The sequence below is a fragment of the Taudactylus pleione genome, unplaced genomic scaffold (assembly GCF_031769625.1).
Source record: "Taudactylus pleione unplaced genomic scaffold, aTauple2 ptg000185l, whole genome shotgun sequence".
NCBI lineage: Eukaryota > Metazoa > Chordata > Amphibia > Anura > Myobatrachidae > Taudactylus > Taudactylus pleione.
Genome location: NW_028284587.1, coordinates 366274 through 392651, shown reverse-complemented (window position 1 = coordinate 392651; position 26378 = coordinate 366274).

Here is a 26378-nt window from a genome sequence, read left to right as displayed (position 1 = left end):
GTAAGTATTCAACAATGCTGTATGTAAGTCCCTGTCTGCATCACGTGTAAGTATTCGGCAGTGCTGTATGTAAGTCCCTGTCTGCATCACGTGTAAGTATTCGGCAGTGCTGTATGTAAGTCCCTGTCTGCATCATGTGTAAGTATTTGGCAGTGCTGTATGTAAGTCCCTGTCTGCATCACGTGTAAGTATTCGGCAGTGCTGTATGTAAGTCCCTGTCTGCATCACGTGTAAGTATTCGCCAGTGTTGTATGTAAGTCCTTGTCTGCATCACATGTAAATATTCAACAATGCTGTATGTAAGTCCCTGTCTTCATCACGTGTAAGTATTCGCCAGTGTTGTATGTAAGTCCCTGTCTGCATCACGTGTAAGTATTCGGCAGTGCTGTATGTAAGTCCCTGTCTGCATCACGTGAAAGTATTCAACAGTGCTGTATGTAAGTCCCTGTCTGCATCACGTGTAAGTATTCGGCAGTGCTGTATGTAAGTCCCTGTCTGCATCACGTGAAAGTTTTCGGCAGTGCTGTATGTAAGTCCCTGTCTGCATCATGTGTAAGTATTGGGCAATGCTGTATGTAAGTCCCTGTCTGCATCATGTGTAAGTATTTGGCAGTGCTGTATGTAAGTCCCTGTCTGCATCACGTGTAAGTATTCGGCAGTGCTGTATGTAAGTCCCTGTCTGCATCACGTGTAAGTATTCGCCAGTGTTGTATGTAAGTCCTTGTCTGCATCACGTGTAAGTATTCAACAATGCTGTATGTAAGTCCCTGTCTTCATCACGTGTAAGTATTCGCCAGTGTTGTATGTAAGTCCCTGTCTGCATCACGTGTAAGTATTCGGCAGTGCTGTATGTAAGTCCCTGTCTGCATCACGTGAAAGTATTCAACAGTGCTGTATGTAAGTCCCTGTCTGCATCACGGGTAAGTATTCGCCAGTGTTTTTGGAAATTCCCTGTCTGCATCACGTGTAAGTATTGGGCAGTGCTGTATGTAAGTCCCTGTCTGCATCACGTGTAAGCATTGGGCAGTGCTGTATGTAAGTCCCTGTGTGCATCACGTGTAAGTATTGGGCAGTGCTGTATGTAAGTCCCTGTCTGCATCACGTGTAAGTATTGGGCAGTGCTGTATGTAAGTCCTTGTCTGTATCACGTGTAAGTATTCACCAGTGTTGTATGTAAGTCCCTGTCTGCATCACATGTAAGCATTTGGCAGTGTTGTAAGTAAGTCCCTGTCTGCATCACGTGTAAGTATTGGGCAGTGCTGTACGTAAGTCCCTGTCTGCATCACGTGTAAGTATTGGGCAGTGCTGCATTTAAGTCCTTGTCTGCATCACGTGTAAGTATTGGGCAGTGCTGTATGTAAGTCCCTGTCTGCATCACGTGTAAGTATTGGGCAGTGCTGTATGTAAGTCCCTGTCTGCATCACGTGTAAGTATTCGGCAGTGCTGTATGTTAGTCCCTGTCTGCATCACGTGTAAGTATTCGGCAGTGCTGTATGTAAGTCCCTGTCTGCATCACGTGAAAGTATTCAACAGTGCTGTATGTAAGTCCCTGTCTGCATCACGTGTAAGAATTCGGCAGTGGTGTATGTAAGTCCCTGTCTGCATCACGTGTAAGTATTCAACAATGCTGTATGTAAGTCCCTGTCTGCATCACGTGTAAGTATTCGGCAGTGCTGTATGTAAGTCCCTGTCTGCATCACGTGTAAGTATTCAACAGTGCTGTATGTAAGTCCCTGTCTGCATCACGTGAAAGTATTCGGCAGTGCTGTATGTAAGTCCCTGTCTGCATCACGTGTAAGTATTTGGCGCTGCTGTATGTAAGTCCCTGTCTGCATCACGTGTAAGTATTCGGCAGTGCTGTACGTAAGTCCCTGTCTGCATCACGTGTAAGTATTCGCCAGTGTTGTATGTAAGTCCTTGTCTGCATCACATGTAAGCATTTGGCAGTGTTGTATGTAAGTCCTTGTCTACAGCACATGACCTATTGTACTGTAGTTTTCCATATAAGTGACATTTCTAGATTATATAAATAAAATTATTATTAACTATTTCTATACTTTCATAGTTATTACATTTGTTGGCCACAAGGAGGCAGCATCTGCCAGTAATATCATTCATAGCAACGCTGCAGGCTTGGAACCCGGCCGTGTAAACTTTTTGCCACTAGCAGTGAAAGTGATAGTGTTAGGGTTTGTTGCTTTTTTTTGAGCAGCTCTGGAATAATGATGAATTACTACATCTGCTGCCTAGTGGCTCTTACTTAGCGAACTGTAGAGCATTTTAGGATTGTTTATTTCTGCATTGGTCACAAATGACTCTTAAAATATATATTTATAGTTACATTGTTTTATAATAACATCAGTTTGCCAGCAGATGGCAGACTTGTCTCAGCTTTGCTGTCGCTGATGTGACTGTGCGACTGACATCCAATACTGATACCTGCAGTACAGAACTTGGGAATGGCGCATTCACGTGTTTTCAAAAGAAAAACTCACAATTTATTTATATAAATAAACATCTACACTGATATATTCTGCTCCGTCATCATTGCCTTGTGCACCGAAGTGTAAACTTTAATCCAACCAAAACAAAAATCTCTCTGTGGAAAGGCTAAAAATAAGTTGTTTGTTTTGCCGTCACCCATGGTAAACGTTTGATATCATAGACGTGATGAAATCACAGTGTTACTACAGTATATTTATTTTTAAAAATCAAAACAAACAAAAGTGAGCGCTGATTTCATTGGTGTGTATCATTATATTTCAATGCAGCCCATTGTTTTACTTGTTGATCACCATTTACACTGCAAAGTAAGGTAACTAAGGACCTCATTCAGAGCCGGACGCTATTTGCGCTCGCTCGTTCAGAAAATAGGGGTGGCTATTCAAATCAACCGTTCGCTCTTTGCGGTCTGTTCACGCCTCTATGTCTGAACGAGCGAACAAAACTTGCGGTAGTTTTTTTTTGAAAACTACGCCCCCTGGTCGCTCGCATCCTACGTCATGTCCGCTATTTATTAGAATAATCGAGTACATCGACCAGCGTATGAACTGCTCGCTATTCTTGTGGTTGGTTTTTCCTACCGCAATCTTGCGAGCAGTTCTGACTATAAAATAACCCAGTGACGTGGTCAATGACGCTGCTGTATTAATTATGCACACCCATAAAACGCCCGTTTTGACCTTTAAGCACGCCTGCGTTCTGATCTCCACTCCCCGTTTTCAAGCACCTTCCCCTGTTACCACCCACATACGCCTCCTCCTGTCACTCAAAATAGCAGGCTTTCGCTATTTAGCGAACAAACGATTTTCGGCCGCACTGACTGGTTCGCGCATGCGTATTACGATCCGTACGCATGCGCAGTTGTGCAAACATCGCTCGGAACGAACGAGCGGCCGCTTACGAGCGGCTCTGAATTAGGCCCTAAGTTATGATATTTAGCAGAAACGTGGGAAGAACCAAGAAGATCAGCATTAATTGAATGCACACCACTAAGCTTGCTGAACCTTCTCTGGCCATTTGTTAGTACATACAGACTGATTCCTTCTTTAAGCTAGCTACGCACTATACTGTTATTGGGCCGATTTGCCAAAAATCGTGTGATCGGCCTCATTTATTGTATAGTGTGTATGAACGAACGTCTTAGCGTTTCACTGAAAAATTAGAAAACATAAAAAACACTTTCCTTCCATTAACCGATGTCGGTCAAGATCGAGAATCTCGGCCTCAGTTTCCCGATATCGTGCAGCGTGTGTGCATTCCCTATAATCCGCCCATATCTCCTACATTTTATCACAATTACCTCATCATCCTTGTGGGCGTACATATGCAAATTCACTGTGAAATTCTCCAGATATTTCATTTAAATTGTATAATGTGTAGCAGAGATACCGGGACCATGATTTTGACAAAAAATCATCACAAGTATCAGAATGATGAATAAATCGCATAGTGTGTATCTAGCTTTACAAGGGAACAGACCGTGGACCGTGAGAAGCTCACAGCTAAACTGCCCTTACAGTAAAGAATCCTTTTCTATGCAGATGGAAATATCAACGTTTCACTGGTCTATCACGTCATATGCTCCAACTCTACCTGTGTTTGTGCGAGTTTAATACGATTCTTCCAAAAGCACAAAAAAACATCCCGGGGGAGATGTACTAATTTAACTAATCCTTGGAGACTGATAAAGTGGAGAGAGACAAAGGACTTAATTCAGAGGCGGCGTACGGTCTATGACCGCGCGTGAGACCCTACCCTAGAGACCCTAGTGAGGGTCTCTAGGTGAGACCCTACCCTAGGGTCTCGTCGTAAGCCCCGATGGTCGCGATGGTCTCTGACCATCTCGACCATCACTTTAGCGGTCGTTAGAGCTGTGGGTGTAAACCCACAGCCTAACGACTGAAACAGAGGCGGCCGGTCAGGATGCAAGCGGCCGCCCAGTTTCTGAGCGACCGCTTGCATCCTCCGACCGCCTCTGAATGAGGCCCAAAGTACCAACCAATCAGCTCTTAACTGTATTTTTTCAAACACAGCCTGTAACATGGCAGTTAGCAGCTGATTGTTGGTACTTTATCACTCTCCAAGGCTCAGTATGTCTCCCTCTTATTATTTGTGTGTTCAGACTGTAAGCTACACAGGTTCAAATATGGATATCAATGATTAAACATTCTCTGTGAAGCGCTGAATATTATGTTGGTGGTCTATAATAATGGACAATACTAATAATATCTTACAGTATACAGTATTGCTGCTGAATATAGATCAGTATATTGGGATCCATCCTGTTTCCAACTTTTCAAATTCCACAAAGATGAAAACTGGTTCCTACAGTAAATGAAGGAAAATCTTTTAACACATCCACATTTTCTATAAGTGTTTCCATACCTTGGGAAGACATTACAGGTCTGACATCGCATAGCTCCCTGGGGTAACGGGCTCTCTTCCATATGTACACATAAACTTTCTAAATTGACTCCAAATGCTGTTTGGTTGGCTCGGAATATAAGCAAACATGGCGAGCCGCCAGTAACGTTAATGAATAAATGGTTGTTGTGTGTATTTTATGTGTAACTATTCCATAATCGAGCAATTTAATGTCGGATTAAAGAGACTCTGCAGTGTTTCTATTTAATTTACGGCCACGTTAATTCACTCACCCAACACTAATGTAGCGGTAATGTAGCAATAATGTAGGTGTCACTCCCTTTACACGACCTGTAGATGCAGCATTCACAGACTTATGATTCCTTCCCCCATTACAGGCTTCAGTTACCTGCACGTATTGCTCAGTCACTTTAACATGTACAAAGTTTTAGCACTGTGGTCCTCATTCAGACCCGGTCGCAAGCGCTGAGCGCTCGCAACCGGGTCGATTTTTAGGCCCTGCGCAAGCGCGTGCTAACTACTAAAGGGCAGGCTGTCGAGCCCCGTTTTCTAGGCGTGGAGGGGGGGTGGTTTCACAAAAGGAGGCGTTCCTTAAGGAACACTTGCCGGTTTGTGGGCGGCCGCACTGACATCAGTGGGGAGCTTCCTGCTCGATCAGAGCAGGAAGCTCCCTGGGGCTTGCGGTGCTGAGACCCAACCTTAGGGTCTCGACGCAAGCCCCGATGGTCGCGATGGTCTTGACCATCGCGACCATCAACCTGGTCGGTCGCTAAAGCTGTGGGTGGTAACTAGGGATGAGCGGGTTCGGTTCCCTGAGAACCGAACCCACCCGAACTTCGGGGATCCGGGGCGATCCGAGCCCAAGCTCGGATCTCCCTGTCTGCCCCGGATCCCTCTCCCGAGGCAAAACCTCGAGATCTGCTGTCGGATCTCGAGGTTTTGCCTCGAGCGGCCATTTAAAAAAAAATGCCTTTGCCTTTAATGGGCAAAGTGCTGATTGGCTGACAGAGCTGTCTGTCACGGCTCTCAGCCAATCAGCATTATGGTGCTCATTTGCATGTAGCACGGACTCGTGAGATCCGTGCTACATGCATCTGTGTGATTGACAGTGACACAGAGCACAGATGGGTCAGTGAGACCCGTCTGTGCTGCTGTGTATTTCAATGACACAGATGCACGCACGGACCAGGAGATCCGTGCTACTTGCATCTGTGTCATTGACACAGAGCACTAACGGGTCCGTGAGACCCGTCTGTGCTGCTGTGGTAAATAAAAAAAAAAAAACCTGTGTAAAAAGAGAAAAAAATGGCGTGCCCCCCCCCCAAAAAAAGAGCAACCAGCCCCGGGCATTAGTGACCCAGTGCTGGGTGTGCTTAAATACAGGGGACAAACGACATAGGGGTCCCCTGTACTTAAACACAACCAGCACCGGGCTAGTCAGAACCAGAGCTGGTTGCCAAAATACGGGGGACAAACGACGTAGGGGTCCCCCGTATTCTGCGCAACCAGCTCTGGGCTCTGATCCGGTCCTGGTTCTGGAAATACAGGGGAAAAAAATGAGTAGGGTTCCCCTGTATGTTCCAGAACCAGCACTGGACTTTTTCTAGCGGGGGGCTGATGCCACAGCCAGGGGAGCCCTTTCACCGGGCCCCCCAGCCGCAGCATCAGCCCTGACCGCTAGTCAGCCCAGGCCGGGGATCCCTGGAGAGCTGGGGACCCCCCCAATAAAGGGGTCACCCTCTCCAGGGCACCCCAGGCCCAGGCTGATAGCCCGGGGCTATCCCCGCCACCCCTGGTGGCGGTGGGTGGCGGGTTGATTGTGTGGTGTGGTGTAAATAAAGAATATCAAACATTGTCTTTACAAGTAGAACTGCAAGTCCCAGCAAGCCTGCCCCGCATGCTGGTACTTGGAGAACCACAAGTACCAGCATGCAGGGCATTAAGGGCCCACTAGTACCTGTAGTTCACCTGTAAAAAAATGTTTAAAAAAAACACAGGACACACACACCGTGACAGTATAAGTTTATTAAACATACATACACACACACACACACACACACATGTACACATACTCACCTATGTAACCCTGTAGCATCGGTCCACTTGTCCGGTAAAGTATCCATAGGGGACCTGTGAAAAAAAACATACTCACCATCTCCTATGCGAGGTTCTGTCCTCTTCGTTCCAAAGTAGGCATCCCCGGACTTGGCAAAAAAAAAAAAACGAAAACGCGATCCACGAACTTAGTACCGTTCTATAGAACGGTACTTCCCGAATGAGAGCTTAGCGGCGGGGTATCACCATGGAAACCCCGCTGCTAAGCGTTCATTGGCTGAGAGAGGCCATCTCCCGTCTCTCTCAGCCAATGAACGGCTCCCTCCATTGTAGTCAATGCTGGGAGCCGCAAGGTTATTAAAGTTTACCCTGCGGTTCCCACCATTGACTACAATGGAGGGAGCCGTTCATTGGCTGAGAGACGGGAGATGACCTCTCTCAGCCAATGAACGCTTAGCAGCGGGGTTTCCATGGTGATACCCCGCCGCTAAGCTCTCATTCGGGAAGTACCGTTCTATAGAACGGTACTAAGTTCGTGGATCGCGTTTTCGTTTTTTTTTTTTTGCCAAGTCCGGGGATGCCTACTTTGGAACGAAGAGGACAGAACCTCGCATAGGAGATGGTGAGTATGTTTTTTTTCACAGGTCCCCTAGGGATACTTTACCGGACAAGTGGACCGATGCTACAGGTTACATAGGTGAGTATGTGTACATGTGTGTGTGTGTATGTATGTTTAATAAACTTATACTGTCACGGTGTGTGTGTCCTGTGTTTTTTTAAACATTTTTTTTACAGGTGAACTACAGGTACTAGTGGGCCCTTAATGCCCTGCATGCTGGTACTTGTGGTTCTCCAAGTACCAGCATGCGGGGCAGGCTAGCTGGGACTTGCAGTTCTACTTGTAAAGACAATGTTTGATATTCTTTATTTACACCACACCACACAATCAACCCGCCACCCACCGCCACCAGGGGTGGCGGGGATAGCCCCGGGCTATCAGCCTGGGCCTGGGGTGCCCTGGAGAGGGTGACCCCTTTATTGGGGGGGTCCCCAGCTCTCCAGGGATCCCCGGCCTGGGCTGACTAGCGGTCAGGGTTGATGCTGCGGCTGGGGGGCCCGGTGAAAGGGCTCCCCTGGCTGTGGCATCAGCCCCCCGCTAGAAAAAGTCCAGTGCTGGTTCTGGAACATACAGGGGAACCCTACTCATTTTTTGTCCCCTATATTTCCAGAACCAGGACCGGATCAGAGCCCAGAGCTGGTTGCGCAGAATACAGGGGACCCCTACGTCGTTTGTCCCCCGTATTTTGGCAACCAGCGCTGGTTCTGACTAGCCCGGTGCTGGTTGTGCTTAAGTACAGGGGACCCCTACGTCGTTTGTCCCCTGTATTTAAGCACACCCAGCACTGGGTTACTAATGCCCGGGGCTGGTTGCTCTTTTTTGGGGGGGTGCACGCCATTTTTTTCTTTTTTTACACAGGTTTTTTTTTTTTTTTTTTACCACAGCAGCACAGACGGGTCTCACGGACCTGTCATTGCTCTGTGCCAATCACACAGATGCATGTAGCACGGATCTCCCGGGTTCGTGCTACATGCAAATGGGCACCATAACGCTGATTGGCTTCCTGTCTGCCACTGCAGTGCCACTCCTAGATGGGCCACGTGTTTGTGCCGCCCCCTTGTGTCGCTTAGCATAGTCATCCAGCTTCCTCGGTACAACCTTTTGGCCTAAAAACAATATTGTGAGGTGTGAGGTGTTCAGAATAGAGTGGAAATGAGTGGAAATTAATGTTATTGGGGTTATTAATAGCGTAGGAACAAAAAAAGGCCCATTTATGTGATTTTAGCGGGTTTTTTTTATTTTTTAAGAAAAAATCCAGATCCAAAACACAAAACCCAGAACCCAAAACACGGAAGGGTGGTTTTGGCAAAACCAATCCAGATCCAAAACACGAAGAAAGATCCAGATCCAAAACCAAAACACAAAACACGAAAAGTGTCCGGTGCACACCCCTAGTGGTAACCCACAGCTTGGCTAGCGACCAGGAGGCCGCACTTAAACATACAAGCGGCCGCCCTCATTCAGAACGAGCGCTCGCTTCTTGCGACTGCCACTGAGTGAGGGCCTGTGTTCTCCTTCCGCTCCGTTGTTTCAGTCCTGTAGTCTTGTGTGGTACGTATTTCACAGTAACTCTCTGGGGGGACATATCTGAAGACTGGTGTAAAGGGAATGATTTCTTACATTTTGGGGCCTCACAGTGCCGTACATCAGAGCAGTATCCTCTCTGGTTGTTGTGCTGTGTGCCTCCATTTTAGCATATTGCCATAGCAATATGGTGGCACTTGCAGAGGAGCAGACGTATGCACCAGGCGATGTCAAAGGTTAAGCAGAGTTAGGGCTTCTTGTCTATGGACAGGTGGGCTTAGATTTGCATGCCGAGGCGGTACGTCTGCAAAAGATTGAGTTTACAGGCGCATTTCCCCTAATGTAATAGGAAAAAGTAATAAGGACATTCCTGCTGTTCCCTTACTGCCACTCAGTAGTGATTTTTACCTAGGTGCTGGCGCAGCCCCCCAGTAGAAATCCACCACCACCAGTGTACCCCCATTAGGTGCAGTGGTTCCCCATTGGAAGTGTTATCTGCTAGTGGCACACTGGATGGCAGTCTGTGGGCCTGATTCAGAGCCGGACGCTCTTTGAGAGCGCTCGCACTGAATCAGGGCGTCTCTTTTTTTTTTAAAGACGGCCTCCCGGCCGCTCACATAGCTGTGGGTGACCACCCACAGCTTATGCGATTGGCCAGGTGATGGTCGCGATGGTCGAGACCATCACGACCATCGGGCTTGCGACGAGACCCTTGTGGTAGGGTCTAGTGGCCGCAAGCCCCAGTGGACTTCCTGCTCTAATAGAGCAGGAAGTCCACCTACTGACATCATGAGTGATGTCAGTAAGGCCGCCCACAAACGGCAGGTGTTCCTTCGGGCACACCACCGTTTGTGTAGCCACCCCCCGGCCCCGCCTACAAAACTGAGTGAGCTGTCGATAAACATCGACAGCCTCCCCTTTTGTAGTGAGTCCCGGAGCGAGAGAATTTCTCTCTCGCTCCGGGGCTTGCGCATGCGCAGTGGGGGACCATCGACCTGCTTGCGAGCGCCGTGCGCTCGCCAGCGGGTCTGAATCAGGCCCTGTATGTGATCAGCAGATAGAACTACCGATTGGTAGATAGTGCTTCCCTGGCTTTCTGCAAGCTTTAATATTCTTCTAGAGCAGAGCTTCCCAAACTCCGCCACTGCAGTCCAGGTTATAAGGCTATCCATGCTTGAGTCCAGATGGTTCAATCAAATTGACTGAGGCACTCATTAAGTCACCTGTGCTCAAGCATATCCTTAAAACGTGGACTGTAATGGTGGATTTTGGGGAACACCCTGTTATAGAGGTTGCAGCAGACTTGCCTAATTGTTCCGAAATGGTCGGGAGGCTCCTGAATATTGGGTTACGATCTACACTGAATTGCACAATCGTGGCTCCCCACTTTAAAATACTGGCAATCATGCCATCACGCCCCCCACACCGCCCATCTATGCCGAGCCATGCTTCCGCAGTACTGGCAGCCAGGTTGCAGACCCTAGAAGCCAGTTGGGAGACAGGGAATTGTGCACATGCAGAGGTTTCTCTGCCAGCCACTATGTGCTTCTAGGACCTACAGTCAATGCAGTACCTAGGTGCCAGCTTGTTGTGCACTACGAGTCACCATTTTTTGCCTCCTACACTTCGCAGTGCTGCTGCTAGTAGCAACCCATCCCTCAAGACAAGAGGTAGAAGCTGCCACTGCTCTCAAGAGAAATTGGAGCCACAAATGAGGCCCCATTGAGCAGCGTTTTAGGAGAGAAATGGTTGCACTAGAGCAGCGGTCTCCAACGTTAATTGAGGCGTGAGCTACTTTAGAAAAATGAAACCTCCTGAAGAGCTACTAAAATTGTAGAAAAAAAAAAAATCTGGTTAATAACAGAACAATTGAAGGTAGTTTAATAAAAATGAAAAAAGAAAAACGTTTCATAGAAAATAAAGATGCATTTAATGATTATAGCGATATTATTGTAGTTTGTAAATAAAATGTAAGCACAGGCACATTTCACTGTTAATTACCGGCTCCAAGGAGGTATGTGCAGTAGAGGAGAACAATATAATGTATAGGCAGGGCTGCTGTGTGATTTTCTGGCTGGGCTGGGCGGGAGTCACTCGCTCCGCTGTAGCCTATACACCGTGGGTGGAACCACGAGGAAGCACGTCAGGTGATTGCTGTAGAGGCAGCGGTAATCACCTGACGTGCTTCCCTGTGGCTCCACCCATGGCGTCGATGCCACGGGGGAGCACATGTCAGAGGTCACTTCCTCCTAGTTGACTCAGCAGTACTGCAGCTAGGTGAGCTACCAAAATTAAGACCGTGAGCTACAGGTTGGAGACCATGGCACTAGAGGGACAGGCTGATGGACTTGGTGTAATGTTTACCCATTTATACAAGGCTGGAGATTATTCTGCTACTTTAGTTATTGTGGAGTGGACATGAGCACCTTGTAGTGTTATGGGAAACCAGCTACTGAATGCAGAACCATGATGTTTTGTGCCGCACATCAAGTACACTTTGGGCCTGATTCAGCAAGAAACGCACGCTAGCAGACGCACGCAACCAGCCGCTGTGAGAATATGCTAATCAATGCATACGCACGGAGACCGTAACATAAGATGCAGATGCCCAGCCCCATATTAAACCGCCCATTTCCCTTTACTCAAAGCCTGATCAGTACGCAAGATAGCGTAAACATTGGTAACATCGAGAACCATAGACCACATTTGCATAATAGTGGTTGACCAGACCTCGCGCAGGATCTTGGCCACTTCCTGTGCGCACGAGTCTCATCACTGCGTCCGTCGCCGCACTGGCTTAATTATAGACACTCCTAAAACGGCGTCCCAACGCACAGGCACGCCTGCGTTTGCCCGACCATCCCCCATCACCATCCACAAATGGCACTTCCTGTCAGTCAATATCGGAATGGGTGTGCATACACGCTGCCTGTAGTCTGCGTACGCTTGCCCAATCACACTGGGTAGTTCACTCACGCGCAGTGTGATAAATACGCATGCGCAGTACGGAAACATCGGCCAGGTGCGTGCCTTCTCTCTTGTGCGTTCCTTTCTGAATCAGGCCCTTTGTCAAGTAAGGTTTATAGATAGCACATGTCACATATAGGGAAATGCAGGTGTAACCCATATGCATACATTTATTAGACTGACAGATGACCTTAGTCCATTCAGGTGAGTAGAAATGGTTCAGCAGATAATTCTGAAATGTGGAATTCCTTAATTAGACTTGATGCCATCAGGCCAGTTGGAAAAACTCTATTCCCATCACAGGGGCTTAAAAGCAGAATTAGGTGCTCTGATGGGACCGTGGAAATACAGTCTGGGATATGTGGAGCTCATTCAGACCCGGACGCTAAGCTGCGCTCTCTCGCAGCTAAAAGGGGCCGGGTATGCAAATTCCATGTTCGCAGTGTCTGGTGTAAGGACGCCCTCTATGTCAAGACGGCCACTTTTGTCTCTTAACACACGTCATGAACACTCAGAACCATCGAGAGCCATCGGAGCTGCACGCAACGCTTGAGGTAGACCCTACCCTGCCGCAAGCACTGCGATCACTGTCGGATGAAATACAACCAGGTGACGTGTACAATGACGCCTCTTTGCTAATTACGCACACCCATAAAACTCCCTTTTGACGCCCAGACACGCCTGCATTCGCAGCACCACTACCCGTTCACAGCCACCTTCCCCTGTTACGAGTGGCGCCGAGAGGGGGGGGGGAGCGGGTACAGATTACCAGGGCCCGGGCTTCCTGAGGGGCGCGGCAGGGGCCCGGGTCCGGCGCTGCTCCCCCTCCCTCACAGCAGCCCAGCACACAGCATGTGCTGAGCAGCAGCCTCCTATGCCTGTGGGGGGGAGAGATCACACTGATCGCACCCCCCCTTGGCTTTGAGCTTGGCTGAGGGGGCCCAAAGCGCCCCCACCCCAGCGCACAGCGTTGCTTCACGGCGCTGCAATTTTTTTTTCTCGGGAAGGAGGCGTGGCCTAATTGCGGAAGGCGTGGCCACGCCCCCTTCCCGACCCGCCGCGGCTCTCAGCGGGCCTGCCCGTTACCACCCACAAACGGCGCAATCTGCCACTCAAAGTAGCGCTCGGTCTGTGTACTACGAGAGCACGATTCCCAGACGCAGTGACTGGTTCACGCATGCGTACTTTGGATCATACGCATGCGCAAACGTGCGATAATCGCCCTAAGCGTGCGTCCGCAGCTTAGCGAATGGGTCTGAATCGGGCCCTGTGTTCCCCCGTTTTCTCTAATTGTGAGAATATAAAAACAAAAGATAAAAGACGATGCAGCCAAACTGAAGTCATTGCGTCCATCTAGCCTAGCGGAACGTGGTTCTCAGTAGGAAAAGGCTTCTGGCACAGCCAGGTCTTCTTCGCCAAGGACCAATCTTACACCCAAATCCAGGGAAACTCTAACGTAGGATCATATCTCTGTATTATTGTATTTTAGACCCGATAACTTATATTTCTCATCACCGCTGTTTGCGGCAATAAGAAATGATATAGCGCCCAAATGTATGAAAAGTCGCACCCAGGGGCTCCGAAACGAGCCCATCCCTGTGATGTGTTCAGAGTGAAGCGCCTGCATCATCAGCCCCACGAGTGCTACTGTGCATGTGTGCTCCGCTGACCACGCATGTACGGCAGACATTTTTGCAAAATGTGGCCACCCATGAGCTGACGCGGTCAAACTCCGGAACCCTTTCTATGGGCGCTGCAGCTGCTGTCAGGAATGAGGGCATCACAGCAGATGAGGAGATATTTGCTGCAGTCCCTACATTCGGGGGATGCCTAATATTTGCGGATATCCTGGGCCGGATTAAGGCTTGTGGGGGCCCCGGGCCAACTAAGTTGTGGGGGCCCCATCAGTAAAATTGCTACAGCCCCACACAACAACTGCTATGCCCCTTGCCGTGTCTCCAGACTCTCCACTGACTGGCAAGGTGGCAGCATACTACTTCCTGTCCGCGACACTGCGGGCAACCGACTCCCGGCAGCATAGCGGACATGATCTAGTACACTGCTAGGGACAAACTCAGGATTTTGAGTGTTGAGGTTAGAGAGAGAGAGAGGGGGGAGAGAGGGACAGGGAGGGAGACAGAGAGAGGGAGGGGAGGGAGTGCAACATTAGCGATGCGGTACATAGTCGGTCTTCAGGTACATACCGCGGTTGAATATATATACCTAGAATATCACGAAGGACAGCTCTCCTGATAAGAACTGTCCTTTGCGATGGCTCCGGACAGAGGGACTGCCGATCGGATCCCTCCCAAGGGAGAACGTCCCAATTAGAAGCCCCAAAGGTTCTTTGGCGTTACCCATCGAGACGAAGCACTGGAATGCATCGCATTCCTGCGCTTTGTACATATGGGGAATGCGGTAAAACCCCCCGAAAATGGCATTTTTCCCCTATTTTCCCCTTTAGTACATGACGCACATAGAGAGGGGGAGGGGAGAGAGAGGAAGAGAGGGTGGGGGAGGGAGAGAGAGAACGAGATAGATCTAATGGGGGCAGGCATTTCACAACACTAGGCCCCATTGTCAGCCGCTGTCTATCAGTGATGGAGTGTGTCCTGTCACTGCAGTGCTGTCTGCTGCCAGCCAGGAATTGGAATGTTTGCGGTAGTGTGGGGGTCCCCAATTTGTGGGGGCCTCTGGGTGACTGCCCCGCCTATAGCCCGGTCCTGCGGATATCCCACAAGCATTATTTGATAATAGGTCCTATAAGGTTCTGTAAAAGCAAAGAAGGAATTGTTCTGGGTCAGATTTTCAGGGAGGAAGGACCTTTACACCTTGGAGCAAGTCAAGACTGATGAAGACACCGCATGCCAACATTCCTCAAGTGTTGGACTTTCTTCAAGAAGGTTTACAAAAGTCCTTGCCGTACTGAAGTACAAGTGTCAGCAGTAAGTGTATTTTTGGATACCAGATTGTTTGCAGATGATTTAATCGAGAGATTCTTTCAAGCCAATAAAACAATTTGCAGATGTATGAAGTCTATTTTAGCACAATGGCATCTAAATCTAGCCCTATAAGTTCTAACAGGAGATTCCTTTGAACCACTAGATGAAATGTATTTGAGATGGCTTACACTCAAAGTAATATTCTTGGTTGCAATTACATCTTCCAGGTGAGAAGCCGAAGCACAAAGAACCAATTCTAAAACTTACATGCCGATACAGTGCTGATGAGAAACAATCCAACACTGTTGCCAAAAACATTGCCAATTGCAAAATTATTTTTTTTTCAACTCCCTGGTTGACACCAAGAAATAAAAGAGAAAAACTGAGCAAACACTAGATCTAATAAGAGCAGTTTCAATGTAACAGAGGATTTCAGAAAAAAAGATAATTTCTTTGTAGGTCACGAAGGTCCATAGCAGGGTCAAACTCCTTCCAACAACACGCTGGGTAAGATGGAGCTTAGAAATCATCTCACAGGCTATGAGGAAAGATCTTGAGGTGCACATGCCATGATACAGGTGGCAACGTCCTGGGCTCACAAGGTCTGCTTACTGACTTTCAAAGCCCTACATGACCAGGGCCCAAGGCACTTGAAGCAGCTTCTGATTCCTTACTGTCTCAATCGATTACTGCAATCCATTGATGATTACTGCATCCCGTAACCCAACCCTAACCTCCCTTAGTACCTAACCCTAACCTCCGGCTAGTGCCTAACCCTAACCTCCCCTTATACTTAACCTCCTCCTAGTGCCTAACCCTAACCTCCCCTAATGCCTAAGACTGACCTCCTCCGAGTGCCTAACACTGCCCTCTCCCTAGTGCATAACCCTAACCTCCCCCTAGTGCCTAACCCTTACCTCCCCCTAGTGTGTAACCCTAACCTCCCCCTAGTGCCTAACCTCCTCCTAGTACATAACCCTAACCTCTCCCTATTGCCTAACCCTAACCTCCCCCTAGTGCCTAACCCTAACCACCTCGTAGAGCTTAACCTTAACCTCCCCCTAATGCTTACCCCTAACCTCCCCCTAGTGCCTAACCCTAACCTCCCCCTAGGGTCCAAACCTAACCTCCCCCTAGTGTCTAACCCTAACCTCCCCCTAGTGCTTAACCCTAACCTCCTCCTAATGCCTAACCGTAACCTCCCCCTAATGCCTACCCCTAACCTCCCCATAGTGCCTAACCCTAACCTCCTCCAAGTGCCTTACCTCCCCCTAGTGCATAACCTAACCTCCCCTTATGCCTAACCCTAACCTCCCTCTAGTACCTAACACTGACCTCCTTCTAGTGCCTAACCCTAACCTTCCTCTAGTGCCTAACCCTAATGTCCTTCTAGTGCCTAACTCTAACCTTTTCCTAATGCCTAACCTTCTCCTAGTGCCTAACACTGACCTCCCCCTAGTGCGTAACCCTAACCTCTCCCTAGTGCCTAACCCTAACCTTCCCTGGTGCCTAACCCTAACCTATCCCTAGTGCCTAACCCCAAGCTCCCCCTAGAGCTTAACTATAACTTCCACGTAATGCCTAACCTCCCGCTAGTACATAGCTCTAACCTCCTCCTAGTGCCTAATCCTAACCTCCCCCTAGCACGGAACTCTAACATCCTCCTAGTGCCTAATCCTAACCTCCCCCTAGTGCCTAACTCTAACTTCCCCCTAACCTCCCCTTAGTGCCTAACCCTACTCCTACCATCCTGTAATCAAACCCCCCCTAGTGCCTAACCCTACTGAAGGTTCATATTTTCATTTGTTAAGTATCTAATGCTGGGTACACACTAACAGATACATTGGCCGATCAATTGATCGACCAATATATTTGCTGCCCGTCAGCCAGTGTGTACTCGCGATATGTCGGTGAACATCGTCGTTCACCAACATATTGCATTGGCTGTGATGCACAGTAGATGGACAGATATGTCTGCAGACTTATCTGTCCATCGGCAAGTGTGTACGGGCGGTCTTCAGACCGCCCGTTCACACAGTGGCAGCCACGAGGAGGGGGGCTGGACATTCCCCCAACACGCCCACTGGCCACCGGGACCCGAAGGCACAAGCAGATGATGGCCGTTCAGTGTGTATGAACGACCATCATCTGCAGATATACTGAATCTGTCAGGTGTATACACACCTTAAGAGCACTGTGTTTTGTCTATGTACATACTGTATCTATTAATTCTTTCATTAAAGACTAGGGAGAAATTGGTTTGAAAATCACTGGGGTGACTCTAAGGCACTTGGCACATATGTGCTACACAAATCACCTGACTACTTGTTCCCCTTTTGACTTGGCTCGTTAGGGACAGGAAGACAATTAGATTTCATGACCATTGTTAATTGTGACATTCAGATGTTAATTTAATTTCCTAAATCTGGTGAGACCTTTGAGATTCATTAATGAGACATGGATGTGGTGTACTCTGCATTGTACCTGCTGGGATGACCTTCTCTTGCTGGAAGAGATTGTGATGTCACTCTCTACTCAGTTCTTAAATTGCGCCTTGTTAGGCCCTGTTAGATGACAGCTATTGTTCAACTCAGAGCTTGTAATTTATTTATTGAGGTTTGTCATTGTGTTGTTCATGTCTTAATAGTTTTTGGGGTATTGTAACTAAAGGTCTGTGTTTCTATTGACCAGAGACATGCTGGGCGTAGTGACTGGAAGTGACATGAGGCAAGTTGTCATGGAAACCTCTATTCCACTCCCACTGTAATATTGGCCGCCAGTGTTACATGGAGTCTGGAGTCAGTTTATCCTTCACAGGCAGGAAAGAGACCGCAGCCATGTCACAATGGCAACCGCAACAACCAAGGACCAGGCAGCCATAGACCAAAGAGCTGGGTAGTGAGAGAGATTGAGGGAGACTAGCTGGAGAGTATAACAAGGAGGAGTTCGGTATGTTTTTGTCTACATACATAATGCTGACATTCATTATGTAGACACCATAATTTCCACATGGTCAAAATGTTGACAAACAAAACATTGACATGTTCCAAATGTCAACATAAAAATCTGTGGACGGGTACATAATTTAGACACCCAATTTTCAGCCTAACCACTAACCTCAATATTTCTAATGTTCACTGTTAACTGTGTCAACATTTTGGACATTGGATTAGCCACAGGCTTTCAGGAGCTGCGAGTAAACGTCTGCGGGAAAAGGCACCATCAGGGATTAAACGCGCAATGAAAACTCATTGTTTGCACACTTTACATGGAATCAATGGGTTAGCGCATATTATCCCCTGGTTTACCGTGCAGGGAAACTGCTAATGCTAGGATCTGTATGGCCAATGCGAGGATGTAGGGCCAATGGAAGGATCCCTAGGGCCAATGTGAGGATCTGGAAGGATCCCTAGGGCCAATGTAAGGATCCCTAGAGCTAATTTGAGGATCCATAGGGCAAATGCGAGGATCAAGGGCAAATGCGAGGATCAGGGCAAATGCGAGGATCAGGGCCAATGCGAGGATACATAGGGCCAATGCGAGGATCAGGGTCGATGCGAGGATACGTAGGGACAATGCGAGGATCAGGTCCGATGCGAGGATCAAGGCCGATGCGAGGATACGTAGGGCCAATGGAAGGATCCCTAGGGCCAATGTGAGGATCCGTAGACCTAATCTGAGGATACGTAGGGATAATGGGCCTCATTCAGAGGCGGTCGGAGGATGCAAGCGGTCGCTCAGAAACTGGGCGGCCACTTGCATCCAGACCGCCCGCCTCTGTTGCGGTCGTTAGGCTGTGGGTTAACACCCACAGCTCTAACGACCGCTCGGGTGATGGTCGCGATGGTCAGAGACCATCGCGACCATCGGGGCTTACGACGAGACCCTAGGGTAGGGTCTCACTTGTCGCAAGCCCCGAAGAGCTTCTGGCTCTGTCAGAGACGGAAGCTCTCCACTGACATCAATTGTGATGTCAGTGGGGCCTCCCCCAAATGGCAGGCGTTCCCATGGGAACGCCTCCGTTTGGGCTGCCACCCCCCCGGCCCGCCTTCCAAACGGGGCGAGCTGTCAATCAACATCGACAGCTCGCCCCCTTTGGAAAGGGACCCACTACGACCAGCGCTGTCGGTCGTAGCGGGTCTCATGCATGCGCACGAGGGAGCCGGCTCCCTCGTGCGCATGCGCACTGGCAAAACATCAAGGCAGCCGTGTGGTTGTAGACCATACAGCCGCCTCTGAATAAGGTCCAATGTGAGGATCAGGTCCGATGCAAGGATACGTAGGGATAATGCGAGGATCAGGGCCAATGTGAGAATCAGGGCCAATGCGAGGATCAGGGCCAATGCAAAGATCCGAATGGCTAATGCGAGTATACATAGGGACAATGAGAGGATCAGGGCCAATGCGAGGATCAGCGCCAATGAGAGGATATGTAGGGCCAATGGATGGATCCCTAGGGCCAATGTGAGGATCCATAGATCTAATTTGAGGATACGTAGGGACAATGCAAGGATCAGGGCCAAAGCAATGATGCGAATGGACAATGTAAGAATCTGTAGGGCTAATGTGGGGATCATGGCTTATGCGAGGTTCCGTAAGGCTAATGCGAGGATATGTAGGGACAATACGAGGATCAAGGCATATGTGTGGATCCGAAGGGACAGTGCAAGGATCTGTAGGGCTATTGCAAGGATCCGAAGGGACAATGCGAGGATCCGTAGAGACAATGTGAGGATCCAAAGGGACAATGCGAGGATCCAAAGGGACAATGCGAGGATCCGAAGGGACAATGCGAGGATCCGTAGGGCCAATGCGAGGATCCAAAGGGACAATGCGAGGATCCGTAGGGCCAATGCGAGGATAGGTAGGGCCAATGCGAGGATAGGTAGGGCCAATGCGAGGATCCGTAGATGCAACACGAGGATCCATAGAGGTAATGCGAGAATCCATAGGAACAATGCAAGGATACGTAGGGCCAATGTGAGGATCCACAGGGCCAATGCAAGAATCTATTGGGCTAATGCTAGAATCCGTAGCGCTTAAAAAGGGAACCCAGACAGCCCACTGTTGTTCCGTCCAAAGCCGTAACTGTCACCTTTCTTATCAGCACTTGCACCTGACCTATGCTGGGTGCAAGAGATCTAACAGAAACAGACTTCCCTTCCCTGTACATGTGACGCAGAGTAGCAAGGAAATATAATTACATGCCCATGACACTCCCAGGAGACAGATGTCTTGCATGAGACTGCAGGGTTGCTGCCCAGAAACACCCAGAGAGATCTGGCCAAGATCCGCTTGAGATTCTGTCTGAGATACACAAAAATGTGTTCACTTCTGCTTGGTTTGCTGAAACTTAGCTACAGTATTTGCCGCCTTATATAGAGCTGTGTCTAACTCAGAATCAGGCTCATATACTGTATAGCTCATTAGGCCTTCCTGCACCCTGTGACTAGTGCAATACTTCCTCCTCAGGCATCAGGCACATATACTGTATAGCTAATTAGGCCTTCCTGCACCCTGTGACTAGTGCAATACTTCCTCCTCAGGCATCAGGCACATATACTGTATAGCTCATTAGGCCTTCCTGAGCCCTGTGACTAGTGCAATACTTCCTCCTCAGGCATCGAGCACATATACCGTATAGCTCATTAGGCCTTCCTGAGCCCTGTGACTAGTGCAATACTTCCTCCTCAGGCATCAGGCACATATAATGTATAGCTCATTAGGCCTTCCTGCACCCTGTGACTAGTGCAATACTTCCTCCTCAGGCATCGAGCACATATACCGTATAGCTCATTAGGCCTTCCTGAGCCCTGTGACTAGTGCAATACTTCCTCCTCAGGCATCAGGCACATATAATGTATAGCTCATTAGGCCTTCCTGCGCCCTGTGACTAGTGCAATACTTCCTCCTCAGGCATCTGGCTCATATATTGTATAGCTCATTAGGCCTTCCTGCGCCCTGTGACTAGTGCAATACTTCCTCCTCAGGCATCGGGCACATATATTGTAAAGCTCATTAGGCCTTCCTGCGCCCTGTGACTAGTGCAATACTTCCTCCTCAGGCATCGGGCACATATATTGTAAAGCTCATTAGGCCTTCCTGCGCCCTGTGACTAGTGCAATACTTCCTCCTCAGGCATCGGGCACATATGCCGTATAGCTGTGACTAGTGCAATACTTCCTCCTCAGGCATCAGGCTCATATAAAGCTCATTAGGCTCATATATAGCTCAGGCATCAGGCTCATGTGTAGCTCATTAGGCCTTCCTGCGCCCTGTGACTAGTGCAATACTTCCTCCTCAGGCATCGGGCACATATACCGTATAGCTGTGACTAGTGCAATACTTCCTCCTCAGGCATCAGGCACGTATACTGTATAGCTCATTAGGCCTTCCTGCGCCCTGTGACTAGTGCAATACTTCCTCCTCAGGCATCGGGCACATATACCGTATAGCTGTGACTAGTGCAATACTTCCTCCTCAGGCATCAGGCACATATACCGTATAGCTCATTAGGCCTTCCTGCACCCTGTGACTAGTGCAATACTTCCTCCTCAGGCATCAGGCTCATATGCTGTATAGCTCATTAGGCCTTCCTGCGCCCTGTGACTAGTGCAATACTTCCTCCTCAGGCATCAGGCTCATATAATGTATAGCTCATTAGGCCTTCCTGCGCCCTGTGACTAGTGCAATACTTCCTCCTCAGGCATCAGGCTCATATATTGTATAGCTCATTAGGCCTTCCTGCGCCCTGTGACTAGTGCAATACTTCCTCCTCAGGCATCGGGCACATATATTGTATAGCTCATTAGGCCTTCCTGCGCCCTGTGACTAGTGCAATACTTCCTCCTCAGGCATCGGACACATATGCCGTATAGCTGTGACTAGTGCAATACTTCCTCCTCAGGCATCAGGCTCATATAAAGCTCATTAGGCTCATATATAGCTCAGGCATCAGGCTCATGTATAGCTCATTAGGCCTTCCTGCGCCCTGTGACTAGTGCAATACTTCCTCCTCAGGCATCGGGCACATATACCGTATAGCTGTGACTAGTGCAATACTTCCTCCTCAGGCATCAGGCACATATACTGTATAGCTCATTAGGCCTTCCAGCGCCCTGTGACTAGTGCAATACTTCCTCCTCAGGCATCGGGCACATATACCGTATAGCTGTGACTAGTGCAATACTTCCTCCTCAGGCATCAGGCACATATACCGTATAGCTCATTAGGCCTTCCTGCGCCCTGTGACTAGTGCAATACTTCCTCCTCAGGCATCAGGCTCATATACTGTATAGCTCATTAGGCCTTCCTGCGCCCTGTGACTAGTGCAATACTTCCTCCTCAGGCATCAGGCACATATACCGTATAGCTCATTAGGCCTTCCTGCGCCCTGTGACTAGTGCAATACTTCCTCCTCAGGCATCAGGCACATATACTGTATAGCTCATTAGGCCTTCCTGCGCCCTGTGACTAGTGCAATACTTCCTCCTCAGGCATCGGGCACATATACCATATAGCTGTGACTAGTGCAATACTTCCTCCTCAGGCATCAGGCACATATACCGTATAGCTCATTAGGCCTTCCTGCGCCCTGTGACTAGTGCAATACTTCCTCCTCAGGCATCAGGCACATATACTGTATAGCTCATTAGGCCTTCCTGCGCCCTGTGACTAGTGCAATACTTCCTCCTCAGGCATCGGGCACATATACCATATAGCTGTGACTAGTGCAATACTTCCTCCTCAGGCATCAGGCACATATACCGTATAGCTCATTAGGCCTTCCTGCGCCCTGTGACTAGTGCAATACTTCCTCCTCAGGCATCAGGCACATATACTGAGCATCTCAGCTTTGCTACCTATTCAGCGTCATTGATTGGAATTTGCCTTGGTCATTTAGCCTGGCCGTAGGACTCTAGTCCCTCCCTCTGGAATCGCTCCGCAGGACTCTGCCAGAACAGGCATTAAATGTTTTATTGCACAGTTTATTTATCTGGACGTTTTCATCGTGCTCGGATATGAGAAGAGAGGTACAGAGAAACAAAAACAGGCCGAAATGAATGTGCCTGGAAGCAATAATAACATTCATCACAAGATATACTTACAGATAAACGGTCTTATAAGGAAATCGTTTTGAATCTCTGATTATAGAAATATTTAGATATCTTTGACTCCTGCCAAATAGTATTGTAATAGGACATGTAATTATAAGAGAGGACTTCTTTTTAAAGGGGAACTGTGTTTTCTATCATGGGAAGAAGAACTACAGTGCACATAAATAGAAACATAGGTGAAGATCAGTAAGGGCGTGGCGAGGCAAATGAGGGACGTGCAGACCTGGACGCAAGCCAATGAGAATATATCTGTTTGCAGTTGTACAAGTGCACGTTGATAATATAATGACTAGTAGCAAACCAGGCGCACACTAGAGGCAATTACATCTTCAGATGGATAGAGCCGCATAAATACATTTTTTATGTATACGCTTCTTTTGAACAAAATACTCCTGACTCACTTCTGGCTATGCATGATACAGGACATGCCCTGTGACACTCAGCAGCAAACCTGACACTTGTGAGGATACAACTGTAAAGGACTTTCCCCAATTGCGTGTGAATGCAATGCTGCCATTATCACAAGATACATTCAGGCCGGCACCAGTAGCATAGGCACCTGTCTATAATCTTGTTTGTCCGGAAGCATGTGCAGCAGTGTAAGGCCTCACCCATTTGTCCTCTTCCCCCCCATGCAAGAACTCCATCCTCTGGTAAATGCAAATGGCGACGTAGTAGGAGGCTTCACGGGCCATCCCTGCGTGCACGCAATAGGGTGTCCCAGGCTAAGCGATGTAATTGAGTTTAATGCTGTCTGTATTATATGGGGGTCAAGTGCACACTAACTGTATAACATTAACCAGCCAGCGCCAGCTGCCTCCAGCCCCCAGTGTACAGTCCCCCTGACCATGCCCCCTTTATATGTAGCCACGCCCCCTGTCCCGGTTTTTTACTGTTAAATGGAGGGGGGGTATGTGACATTTCTACTCGCAGCCCAATTAGCCAGCGCCGACATTTATGTTCGCAGCCCCCGGACTAGCAAGCAGAAATGATCGAATAGTGACCCATTTAAGCACCCAAACGGGACTTTTCACTGACGCGACAATGTCCCGTCATTTTGACGGGCTGCTAAGTAGTATAAGTATATATAAACACACTTTTATATTTATATATACTTATATACTGGTCCTCTCTGCTCTCTCCTACAATAACACCATATAAAGAGGTATAAATAGGTTGATGAGAAAAAAAATGGTATTTATTTTTCTCCCGATACTTTGCTGGGGAAAAGACCTTTTTATATGATTACTGAGAAGAGCCCTTAACTCTCTTTGTGGCAGTCTGGATGCTGAGAGGGATAGAACCTGCTAACTGATAATAGTTTCCCCCTTTTGGTTCCTTTCTCTTTGACTTAATAAAGTAATAAAGTTCAGATTGCACATGTAGAGAACAGCTTATTTATGCCTCAGTCACAGCAGTGTAGGCGATGTAATTAAAATATTCTGGAACAAGCTTTGTGGTCAAGAGCCAGCTCAAGCAGAAAACTAACGTTTCTGTATTATTATGTGTAGATTTACCTTTGGATGTTCTATTATTTGGAACGTTTCGCCAAATGTAAGAGGGACCATTTGCTTCGACCTGGTCATCTGTCTTTCATGTGAATTCAGTAAAGAAGGCCAATCCCACTTGTATAGCATCACTCTTTGTAAAAGTAGGCTGACAGTTGTAGGCATCCTACTGTTCCAGCTGGTGACACCCAATGTGCATCGGCCCACAATGGCCAGTGCTCCTTCCACATGGTGCTGCCAAGTCTCCTGCAGCACTGCATCCTACCCCCTATAACCCTTTATTGCCCTCATACCCCATACATCCCTTTATTGCCATCCTATCCCCCTATGTCCCTTTAGTGCCATCCTGCCCCTACATCCTTTTATTGCCATCATACACCCTACGTCCCTTTATTGCCATCCTATCCCCCTATGTCCCTTTAGTGCCATCCTGCCCCTACATCCTTTTATTGCCATCATACCCCCTACGTCCCTTTATTGCCATCCTATCCCCCTATGTCCCTTTATTGCCATCCTACCCCTTTACATCCCTTTATTGCCATCCTACCCCCCTACATCCTTTTATTGCCATCCTACCCACTACATCCGTTTATTGCCATCCTACCCCCCTACATCCCTTTATTGCCATCCTACCCCCCTACATCCCTTTATCACTATCCTACCCCCCTACATCCCTTTATTACCATCCTACCCCCCTACATCCCTTTATTGCCATCCTATCCCCCTATGTCCCTTTATTGCCATCCTACCCCTAAGTCCCTTTATTTCCATCCTACTCCCCTATGTCCCTTTATTGCCATCCTACCCCCCTTCATCCCTTTATTGCCATCCTACCCCCTACATCCCTTTATTGCCATCCTACCCCTCTACATACCTTTATTGTCATCCTACCCCTTACATCCCTTTATTGCCATCATACCCCCTACATACCTTTATTGTCATCCTACCCCTTACATCCCTTTATTGCCATCCTACCCCTTACATCTCTTTAGTGCCATCCTACCCCCCTACATCCCTTTATTGCCATCCTACCCCCCTACATCCCTTTATTACCATCCTACCCCCCTACATCCCTTTATTGCCATCCTACCCCTGTACATCCCTTTATTGCCATCCTACCCCCCTACATCCCTTTATTGCCATCCTACCCCCCTACATCCTTTTATTGCCATCCTACCCCCCACATCCCTTTATTGCCATCCTTCCCCCCCACATCCCTTTATTGTCATTCTACCCCCCTACTTCCCTTTATTGCCAACCTACCCCCTATGTCCCTTTTCTCCCCATCTGATTTGCTTATGAATATGCAGAGGTGGGAACATGGAGCCTGATTCAGTAAGGATCGCAACTGCAATCGCAATAGCGATTACACACGCAGTCTCACTGCGAACATATGCTAATGATTGCAATCGCAATGCCATACGCAGCCTAACATAAGGACGCCCCCTTTACCTTACACACATCAGTAATACTTAGCAAGACTGCGAAACCATCGTTAGCATTGAGTACCATCGCAGCCTCACGTACACTTGCACAAGGTTTGACCTTACTCAGGAATTGCTAACCTCACCGCAGGCAGGGCAGAACCGAAGCTGCGCACGGCATCGCAGCGGCAGAGAGGCCCAAACTAGAGAATCCATGCCCTCCATGAGTGACGACTGAGCAATGTCGGCTTGAGCATTCCTCTTGTCTACTTACACGCAACAGACTGAGCTGGCCCTGCCACGCCTACATATGTGAGCAACGCTCAGCTGCGCTG